We start from the raw sequence: 10,821 nt of genomic DNA, 5'->3' as shown, positions 1-10,821 counted from the left end.
CGTTGTTACGGAGTGCATATTACGGCTGTGGGTAACAAATACAACAAATCGGATGAACAATATATACTTATTTTCAGGTCCAATTTGGTTGTATGTGCAAAATTCCATACTATTCGGGCTGATATTACACATTTGGTGCACAATAAAAGGCAAATCGGACGAAGATATATATGGGAGCTATATCTAAATTTTTACCAATTTCAATAGAGTTCGTTCTTGGGCCAAACAAAAGATTTGTGTAAAATTTCATCTCAATCGGATAAAAATTCGACCTGCATTTTGTTCACAAGAATACATGTAGACACGGACGGACGGACTGACATGCATAAATCAACTCAGAAAGTTATTCTATGGAGATTCTCAAAAGTAACTAAGGGTCTATCTCGCTTCCTTCTCCATGTTACAAACAAATGCACAAAGACATAATACCCTTACCACTATGTGGTGTAGGGTATAAGAACCTATATGATATGGAATATCTATAATAGCCCCGAGTGGAAATTCAGCTCAATTTTTGGTGTTGTAAAGAGCTTAGCAACATTTTCCATTCAAATGAGCTGTAATTTGGAGTTTGTATTTCCAACGTTTAGAATGCCGTGCTGCATGGTATTTAGTTTTGTCCACCTCATGATTGAGGACAGAATGATTTCAGAATAGTCAAAGATAATTACTCTGTTACACCCATTACCGTAGATGGGAATTATTTTTTTGTCATTTAAATGTTGCGTTGGAGACCCCAAAAAGTCCATATATTCATTGTAGTATAAATCAATGACGATTAAAGAAATGTTTGGTCCATGCAACTTTCTATATATATATATATATATATATATATATATATATATATATATATATATATATATATATATATATATATATATATATATATATATATATATATATATATATATATATATATATGTATATATATATATATATATATATATATATATCGATTAATATAGTTATAGGCTGTTTTTGTACTGTTGTATGATTTTGGCATGGTAAAATTAAGAAGGTAAAGTCATTTCAAATAAGCATTCCCATCTTTGCATTTTTTGTAACTCAGCTTGTCAAAACAATCTTTTATATGAACCGTCGCAAACAAAAAAAAAAAAAAAAAAAATATATATATATATATATATATATATATATATATATATATTGATTAACTTTTTCAAAATAAATGAATGAAAAATAATGTGAAAAGGAACAATATCTACCCAATTCTTTCAGTACCTCCAATTGTCTTTAAATTTCGTACATTCCAATATTTCTACTAACACAAGATCGGATATGATATTCCCCATAGGTCAAAATTTTGAATAACAATGACTCCCATAAAAGCCAAATTGAACGGCACACCCTTAAATTTCCATCAATACAGGATCTACTGTGGAAATGGGATACATTGGTCCTTCTGGTTCTTCCCCCCAATTTTTAAATAATCATATATCATTTGTCAAATGTGGAGAGAGAGAGTTATCTTCAAACTTCACGCATCTCAATATTTCTGCCAACACGAGATCTGGTATGAAGAACGGATCACTTTTTCTGGTACTTCCACCACAACGGGCAAAAATTTTGTAAACCTATAAACCTCACAAACCTATTCCTGTCAAACTTTGCTCATTCCAGTACGTCTGCATACACAGTATCTGATGTAAAGATGGAAAATTGCACGATGTCTGTCCCAAAAAATCTAAGAGTCACATGCTTGAGACCATCATTTACGGCTTTTTTCGAATTTGGGAACAATAAAAAAATTCTTTCCTGCCAAAATTAATTTTTTTTTTGGCAAAGAAAAGATTTTTTTCATATTTTGGAATTTAAAATTTACATTTTAATTTTGTATTTGAATTTATGGTTGTCAAAATCAATTTGAAAAAAAATGTAAACATATGATTGCATGACTTTACCTTCTTCATTCTACCATGGATTTTGGCCATGTTGGCTTATTTATATTAAATTGTATGAAAATAATTGAAATGAAAATATTGCAATGAAAGTTATAAAAGGAAATAACTAGTTTTTATTTTAAAGAATATACAATAAGAATATTTACGATTTGCAAAAATAACGAGGTGCCAGGGAAGAAGTAATTCTTTTCAGTCCCCATTTCATTTTCTAAAATGCAATGTTGGGTTATTTTTATTAATGGTGTGAAAAATAGCACAAATTGTTACAATTATGGAAACGACTATCGACTTGTTTTTGATAGATTCTCGAAGAAGCGCATGGTAGAAAAATAATAGTAGTTGCATTGACACAGGGACGATGAACTGTCGAACTAATATTTAAATTAAATATTTTGAATGAAAAATTATATAAATATTGCAGAAAAAATGCATACATAACAACCTCTATTCGTGTCGTACAAGAAAACTTATAAAAATCTACTTATTTTTGAAAAAAATCTACTTACATTTTCTAATCTATTTGACAATAAATTTACAACAAATATATACGCCACAAAATCCTTGTCAAGGCGAAAATATTAATTTTATCCGCAAGCATGAATATGAATTATGACATTTCATCTGATAAAAGGTGTGTCTGGTTACTTTTCCAGCAAGAATTGTCCAGCAACTTCTTTCTGAGAGAGTAAGGTAGTTTTATTCTCTTTTGCAAGGAAAAGGCGAAAAGTAAACAGACGGTATTCCTGCAGAAGCTTGCAACTAATCAGCTGATTTGTCAAAACAAACCAATTTGTCCCCCATTAAAAGAATTAAAATAATGGAAGCACTACCAATTTTACAAGTTTTATAAATGAAAAGAAATTTGGCAATAAAATAAAAATATGAGCAATAAAAGAAAAATAGATTTGATGTGTTCCCCGGAATCCTTCAAACCTGTTGCTAATAGCGTTTCTCTAAAAATGTTGGAAATACTCTTTTATTTCCGTATTACATATTAATATTTATGTTTTTAACATTTTGTTAATATATTCTTCAAAAACAATTAGTCTAGCTTATTCCAAAACAATATTTTCAAATTGAATGCACAAAAAGAAATAAATAAAGAAAAGAAAACATCTGATTAAATGTCGATGAATGAGAAGAAGAAGAGTTGCAAGAGACGCTTCGACACAGCTGCTGGGACAATGAACTGTCAAACCAATTTTGGAATCGAAATTTTTTAATGAAAAATTACTCAAATTCGTAAAAATTATTAAAAAATGCATATTATAACAACCTCCGATTGGCGTTGTGTGGTAAAACTTAGACAAATGTACTTATTTTTGCAGAAATATTTAAAAAATTTTGACATATCAATGTTCTCAAGCGTTGATGCATCTACCTGTATTTTTCTACCATGGGCCATGCCATGGTAAAAGTAAGAAGGTAAAGTCATTTCAAATAAGTATTCCCATCTCTGCATTTTCTGTAAAATAGGTTCCCATCTCTGATTTGTGTGTATATAATGGATTTGTAAACATAAATTTTTACAATGAGATGTTGTCGAATTATTAAATTTGAAAAAAATTATAATCGTATGATTAGCTTCTTAATTCTATCATGGGCCATGGCTTGGCCCATGGTATAATTATTGCAGGTAGCAGCAACCCCAGTTAATTTGACTCTGTGGTAATACTAATGTCAGAATCGATATAACGTTTTGCGATTTAATTGCATTTATTGATATACAGTGGTGCGGAAACTTTTTTCGTCTAAAGGAATAGCGACAACACATGAAGTAATATAGTATATATTACTTCATATATTTCATGTTTCCTAAGATTGCAAAATGTAGAATACTTTATGTATATATGCAATTTGGTTTCAATTCGAGAGGGATGTTACTATTTTCACGATTTTCTATCGATTGCTAGAAGTGTTGAGGGATTTGGACCCACAGCTAGCAACTACACATTCAAGGGAATGGTATGAAAGCATTAAAATTAAATAATTGAGAAACTATTCTTCTGCATTTTAAATTTAATAATCCAAATTTCAAAAATGTATGTTTTTGAAAATAAAATAATTTACTGAAAATTAATTGTTTTGACACTTGTAGTACGTACAAAAACCAATTTGCATGTGCTTGTTGTTACGTTTGTTGTACAACAACACTTGCTATTACCTGTATTATTCTACCATGGCCTTGGCCGAGTACTTCAATAAAGGGTTGCCATACTCGATTTAGCAAAATTACCCATAGGGACATGGGTAATTTTCCCCATGTGTTAACCACGGCATTTTTATATATTAAAAGACTATTATTTTTGTTAATTTGCTTATAAAATTTGCAAATATGAGAGAATCACATGTTTTGATATTTTTTTTGCCAGGGTTCTTTATTTTTTAAATTCTCTTAGGAAAATATACAAGTTTCCTAACCACAATGATACAAATTGTGTGAGAATTCTACCAAATAGGCAACAGTGTTTGGAACGTTTAATGCGCAAACTCTTGTATTGTTCGTGTTGGTAATATACAATACTCCATATTATACATAAGTGGAGAAAGTAAGTAAATTGTTTAATATTTAATGTCTAATCCTCTATGTTTAGCTATGGTAACAAAAGCTGAGGATACAATCTTTTATTATAGGCGTTGCGATAAGACAATTTCCTTAAATAACGATCACAAAATGTTTTAACAATAGTACCATTACTATCTGGCGAGCGTGAAAAAATAATTTGATAAAAAAACTTGGTGGGTTATTTAATTTTTCTGATTCCATTAAAAAATATCGTTTCGGAAAAACACAACTCGAAGCAAAATGTTACGGCAAGAAAATTTGGCAGCTAATTTTTGTGGTTTATTAGCGGGCCAGGGGTACACAGGTATGTAACTTGTATATCGTTATGAACCAACAGTTAATCCGTTTGCTCTCTTCAAGATAAACCACAGGAGTGGCGTGTTCTGGGACAAGAAAAAGATGGTTCTATGCTGGCTTCCTGGCAATTTGAGAAGATGGATGGTGAAACAAGAGAAACATGCATTGGACACTTTAATCCAATACTAAAACCCTGCGTGTTTTATATCGTCTTGAAGAATGTGTTGAGGTTGTACAGGCTACTGTAAATAGTTCAGTTAGCCTTCTGGCCTTCGTCGTTAAGAAAAAGTGGAAGGAAAGCGAAATGAATCGCAACCAGATTGTATTTGCTATTTTGCCTATATTACGGAGGTACGAGGAAAAGAAGTAACTCCTGAATGCACCTCTTTACTGAAGGTACCCAGTAGGCGTCAAGTATTAGTGCAATTTTTGTGGCGTACCGAAAATCGTTTCGATAAATGCTGGCAAGAAAAACTTTTAGTATTAACACATGGAATAAGTGAGATAAGATGTCCATTTAAATCGTTTTTAGAATTTTAATCCTTTTTTTTCTAAAGGTGTTCTCCAGTATACTTGCACAATTAAACCAAGAGATCATGCAGCCTCACATTGGATTTTGCCAACGATGAGGAATGGTATTTGGATGTGACACTATTGACACCTGAGTGTTTAGTAAAAATTCACTTGGGCCCAATGGGATAGTGATAATCAAGCTCTTTACTATATACACATGAAACCAAAGCAAAGAGCATCTCTCTCATGGAATCTGATGATGACAATGACAACAACGAGAATGTTATGAGCCCAACGCTATCTGCATTTCAGTTCAATGATAAGTGCCAACAGAAACTGTGGTAGGTATATACATATTGATTAAGCAGTTAAAAAAGTGATATTTTTCGATCCATTTATTTTCTAGTTGAATATACCATTAAATTTGCCAAAATTGCCAACCGGCTCATTTCATGACGATGACGATCCTACCTATGAAGATGATGTGGTGCCGCTGAGAGTTCATGATACTTCTTTGAATTGATTATTTTGGCAGATACTAGTGGCATGCTTTTCGTTTGTCATTATTATCTCTACCAACCAATACAACCGAAAAATGTTGACGAAAGTGAAACCCCATCGGCCGGAAGTTCCACAACGTCATCTTCGGCACCTTCTGTTAATGGCCAAAAGTTGATGTTCATTTCGCTTATTCAGTTACTTTATTGCATCATGGATGTGTTGTACACTGTGTAATGCCCGGCGTTTCCTTGGGAAAAGGCACGTCTTCTAAAACCAACATTCGCATTGCATGGTCCTCATCATCTACTTGTATTCCAACCGGATTTGTTTGTCCATCTTTTGGATGTGGGCTTAACACACGAACCTTGCTGTCACATTGTATGTCCAGCACATAATCGGAATCCTCTTACGCATCTAGTACCATGTCGAAAATGGGGTTTCATGGCATATGATACGGCTACATTAGACTTGGTATCTTTATCAGTCCCACGTGCACATCTCATTGAAGCATTCCGAAACGATACATCTGTCGATAATCGACTAAGCATAATACACCATTTTTTGGTTCACGCTTCAAATGACCAACTGGATGTGCTTTCAGAACTGTTGAGTATTATAATGGAACGTCCATTGTCCTTAGATACTGTTGCTTTATTAAAAGAGTCTCTAGTTGCCGGTAGTTATGCAGCAGCTTTGCGCGGCCTACCATCGGATGCCATAAGCATGTCAAAGTTCTTGCCGTTAACTACTGCTGATGCATCAAAACCAATACAAGCCAGAGTAAGCTGATATAAGTGTTGGCATTTCCCATGAGAGTTTGTGGAATACTAGTATGATGTTGTTATCTCCCCAACAGCGTTTGTCACCATACAAAGCAGATATTTGGACACGTTTGTGGGAACACCTTAACGATGCGGGGCACAAAGAAAATTCCAATTGTTCCAATAGACGCTTTACAGTAGAGCAAGTAAGTGAAAAGTTGATGTTTTCCTTGGCCTGCTACCAGCCAGAAGCACTTTCGCGGTGTACGACGCCGCAGACAACAACACCAAGCACTGGTGGTGGCAGCATAAATGATTTTTCTTCGGGAATTCGCCGTAGCTGCAATGAAGTTATGCCATTCATAGAAGTAGAATCGTGCACTGCCACTAAACAGGAGCACGTAATGTCGGTGGTAAGCCCCTTACAGTATCAGTATCAATCCCAAAATATACATCACTAAAGCATATATTTTCAGACATTACGTGAGCTTAGTGTACACCTGGTGAAAAATTCGTCTAACCAAATACTGGGTTTCGATGCTCAAGGAGACATCTTCGAAAGATCTCAAGCTCCGGCTCATGTGCACGCTGTCGCAACACATATGTTGCAGCTCAATTGGATTTATCCCGTTCCCTTTGCTCATTAGTCTGCCGGGCGTCTGGCTTACACGCAAGACATGAAACATTTAGAGGGTTTCAGCTAATGTAATGATATAAAAAAAGTTTCGAACAATATTATTTTGATTTTTTTACAGAGACCAAATGAGCAATGGTCAACAACATTCCCTATTCTCATATTAGAACGGTATTGTTTGGCTGTAGACTCGATTGCATTTCCTCTCCCACAAGGATTTGCTTCATTTTTTACATATCTCGGTTATAGGGCTCTAACGTTGAAATGTTTTTGCAGTATGTTCAAAATTTTTGTTTTTGAGCTCCAAATCGATGTCATGAAAGCTATAATCAATGGTGCTTGCTATTTAAATTTCGGTTGACTTATTAATAACATTCTGTTATACCATTTATAGATATTGATGACTCCAAAGATGGCATTGAAAAGAAACTGTGTCTGTTGTCTGCGTTACCAAAACAACGCGCTCACGATTACTAAAAACTGGAGTCATCCAGAAAGTCTAATGATTCGTGGTCGCGAACATGCAGCGAATATACTCTCAGGCAATCCTGTACAACAACGAAAGGGAAGTGTTTCCAATATGAACTCACAACATCGAACGGATGTTCGAAGTGGTAAGCGGTTTTCGTTGCAATTTTATTCAACCTCAATTTTTTCCATTTCATTTCCGTAACAAAGCCTACAGAAACTAAACAACTTTTACAAATTCGTAACAGCCTTAATATGAACAAATAATCAAAAACTTTATAAAAGGGAAATGGAACCCATCCTTCAACCCATTTCTATATAAATTACAGACAATATTAACAAATCCATTTTAATTTCATGAGATTGGGCATACTCATAGATTTTTCAATTAACCTTTAACTAACTTCAGATAAGGAGAAAGTTTGTTGTTGGTGTTATAAATATTATCTCATGTTAACATAACATATTCTATATGTACTTAATTTGCAGCATCCAACTTTCAAAATTAATTAAATTTTACCATGGTGGGGAAGATGAATATTTTTATACGCAACGTCTAATTTTAGGTAACGCTGAGAGTTCCAATATAAAGAGGGGGGTTAACATTGCTAATTTGACGAATGAGGTTACCACTTTAATTCTTCAATGTGACAGCAGAAAATAGGCTAAAAACTTATAAACGAACTTTTCATAAATGATATCCACAACTATCACTTAAAACCAAAAATCAACATCCATGATACAAAACAATCTAACACTGAATCTAACACTGAATTGTATTCTGGAGAACGTCCAAAACACTACATCATTAAAAAAAAGACACCAAAATCGGCAACTAAAATGACAGTTTCTACAAACTATAGGACTAAATCGGTAGTTGATGTACATTAGGACCGAACTTTGAGCAATTCTTCAGTTTCGTAATAATAGATAGTGACGTAAATATTCTGCGGTTACTTTAAAATGAGTGTTTTGTTCGTAACATATTCCTAGCAGAGGATGATGTTTCTTCTACTTTCGTGTTTATACCCCCCCACCATATATAACTTGTCATTCCGTTTGTAACTCCTCGAAATATTCATAATATACCCTACAAGGTATATATATTCTGGATCAGCGTAAAATTCTAAGACGATCTACTGATGTCTGTCTGTTGTATCACACTATCTTTCGAACGAATTGAGATAGAAGGCTAAAATTTTGCATAGTTTACAAGTAGGTAACTGGGCCCTGTCCGACCACGTTTTCGTACAGCCCCCATATAACGGTACCTCCCAATATTCGGTATTTCGCATGATATCAGCAACATTATTCACCGGAATCGTTTAAAATTTCGTATTTGAAGTTCGTAATAAGTACTACAGCCTATGACAAAACATTTTGTATGCAAGATCCAAGTCCATCATATAGCCCCCATATAACGGCACCTCCCGATATTCGGTATTTTGACGATTTCAGCAACATTCTTCACAGAACTCGTTTCAAATTTCGTACTGGAAGATCTAATAGGCACTACATCTTAAGACAGAAAATTGTTGTGCAGGTCCACGTCTCGGTACCTCCTGATACTCCGTATTTTCATATTTTTGCGACATTATTCACGGTAATTGTAACAATTCGTATTTGAAGTTCGTAATGGGCACTACAGCCTATGACAAAAAATTTCGTATACAGTCCACGTCTTCGTATAGTCTCTCCAGATAACGATTTTCATTTAAGTGGTACTTTTGGGAAATGGATAAATTTGAATACGAACCATTCTGATGAAAGTATTATAATTTTTACAATGTTGCATTGCGTTAATTTTAATGGCCTATTGGCTATTGCAATGAAAATAAAAGTATTTTCATTTAGAGCGATGACCTGGAAATATTTATAGGTAAAGAACACCCTAATAATAAACATACGATTTTGTTATATTCTGTATATTTTAAACGAAATTTTGAAAAAAATCTCTAAATATAATGTCGCTAAAATCATCAAAATACCGAATATTTAGAGGTAGCGTTATATAGGGGCTATGCGAAAACGTGGACCGTGGACCCATTTTCGAACTTAACTTGCCTACTAACAAAATATACATGTGTGCCTTAATATCTCAAGTCGTTCGAAGATAGCGTGATGTGTACCCCCCGATATTCACCGGAATTGTTTCAAACTTTCGTAGTTGAAGCTCGTAATGGGACCAGTATAACAGTTTTCCTTTAAGCGGTATTTTCGACGGAATTTATTGAAAATGTTTTCGAGTTCCTTTAAAATGTTCGACCCGGCCGAACTTAGCTGTTTTTAACTTGTTTCAATTTAACCCTTAGTATGTATAATATATTTATAATTTCTTGCTTTCTTATTTTACATTAGAATCCTATTAGGAAAAGTTCAAAACGCCAGTGTAGACAATATGTCTTTTATAATAGTCCTGTTTTCCCTTATATTAGGACTTTTGGTTTTATGATTTATTATTACTTCTAATATATGACCAACTCTGAACAATGGTAAGGATTGTTTTAATTGTTTTTGTTGTAGCAATAATAGCGACATGTTTGTTCTGCTAATCTGGTTCTAACTCTAACTCTACGTAAAGAATTCGCTATTGATGAGCTGCATCTATATATATTTCCTGGAGTAGGTTGGGAATGTTTTGCCGGGCTAGTAATTTAAGTCTTGTGGGCCTTAATTAATCCTCCATGTTTTATTTCTTTTCATCATATTGTCGTTTGTGTAAAAAGTGTAGTTTAGATCATAGACCATAAAACACATTTTGCTAAAATGAAAGTTCGTTCCGTTCTCTTTCAGTATTGCCGCAGATAAATTGTCGCCATGGATGCATTTTTGGATCTTCTTACAGCCAAAGCTAGTCTTAACGAATTGGATTACAATCTACTAATTGGAAACCCGTGTCATCCATGGGTCATTTGAACACTACGCATTAACTTCGTGCCATCGTATATTTATATGTGCTATTCGTATTTAAGATTTGCAATTAATTTCAAGTATATACATTATTGCCAAATTGAGGCTACTAATACTGTTATTTACTTTATATAATCTCATGGCATTACTTAAACCAATGAACTTCCAACATTAATTAAAAACCAATGACATTACTTGATATGTCTTTATAAGTTTTGTTTTTTATAACTAAGTGTGTTTTTCGGCGAGACA

At 33.7% G+C, this 10,821-nt stretch overlaps 1 pseudogene; it reads left to right on the top strand.

Annotated features, from left to right (window-relative positions):
• Positions 1–4,180: 4,180 nt before the first annotated feature.
• LOC131807020 (protein pigeon-like) lies at positions 4,181–8,855 on the top strand (annotated as a pseudogene).
• The last annotated feature ends 1,966 nt before the right edge of the window (positions 8,856–10,821 follow it).

This window comes from Musca domestica, unplaced genomic scaffold, assembly GCF_030504385.1.
Source record: "Musca domestica strain aabys unplaced genomic scaffold, Musca_domestica.polishedcontigs.V.1.1 93, whole genome shotgun sequence".
NCBI lineage: Eukaryota > Metazoa > Arthropoda > Insecta > Diptera > Muscidae > Musca > Musca domestica.
This window is presented reverse-complemented; position numbering and strand designations above follow the sequence as displayed.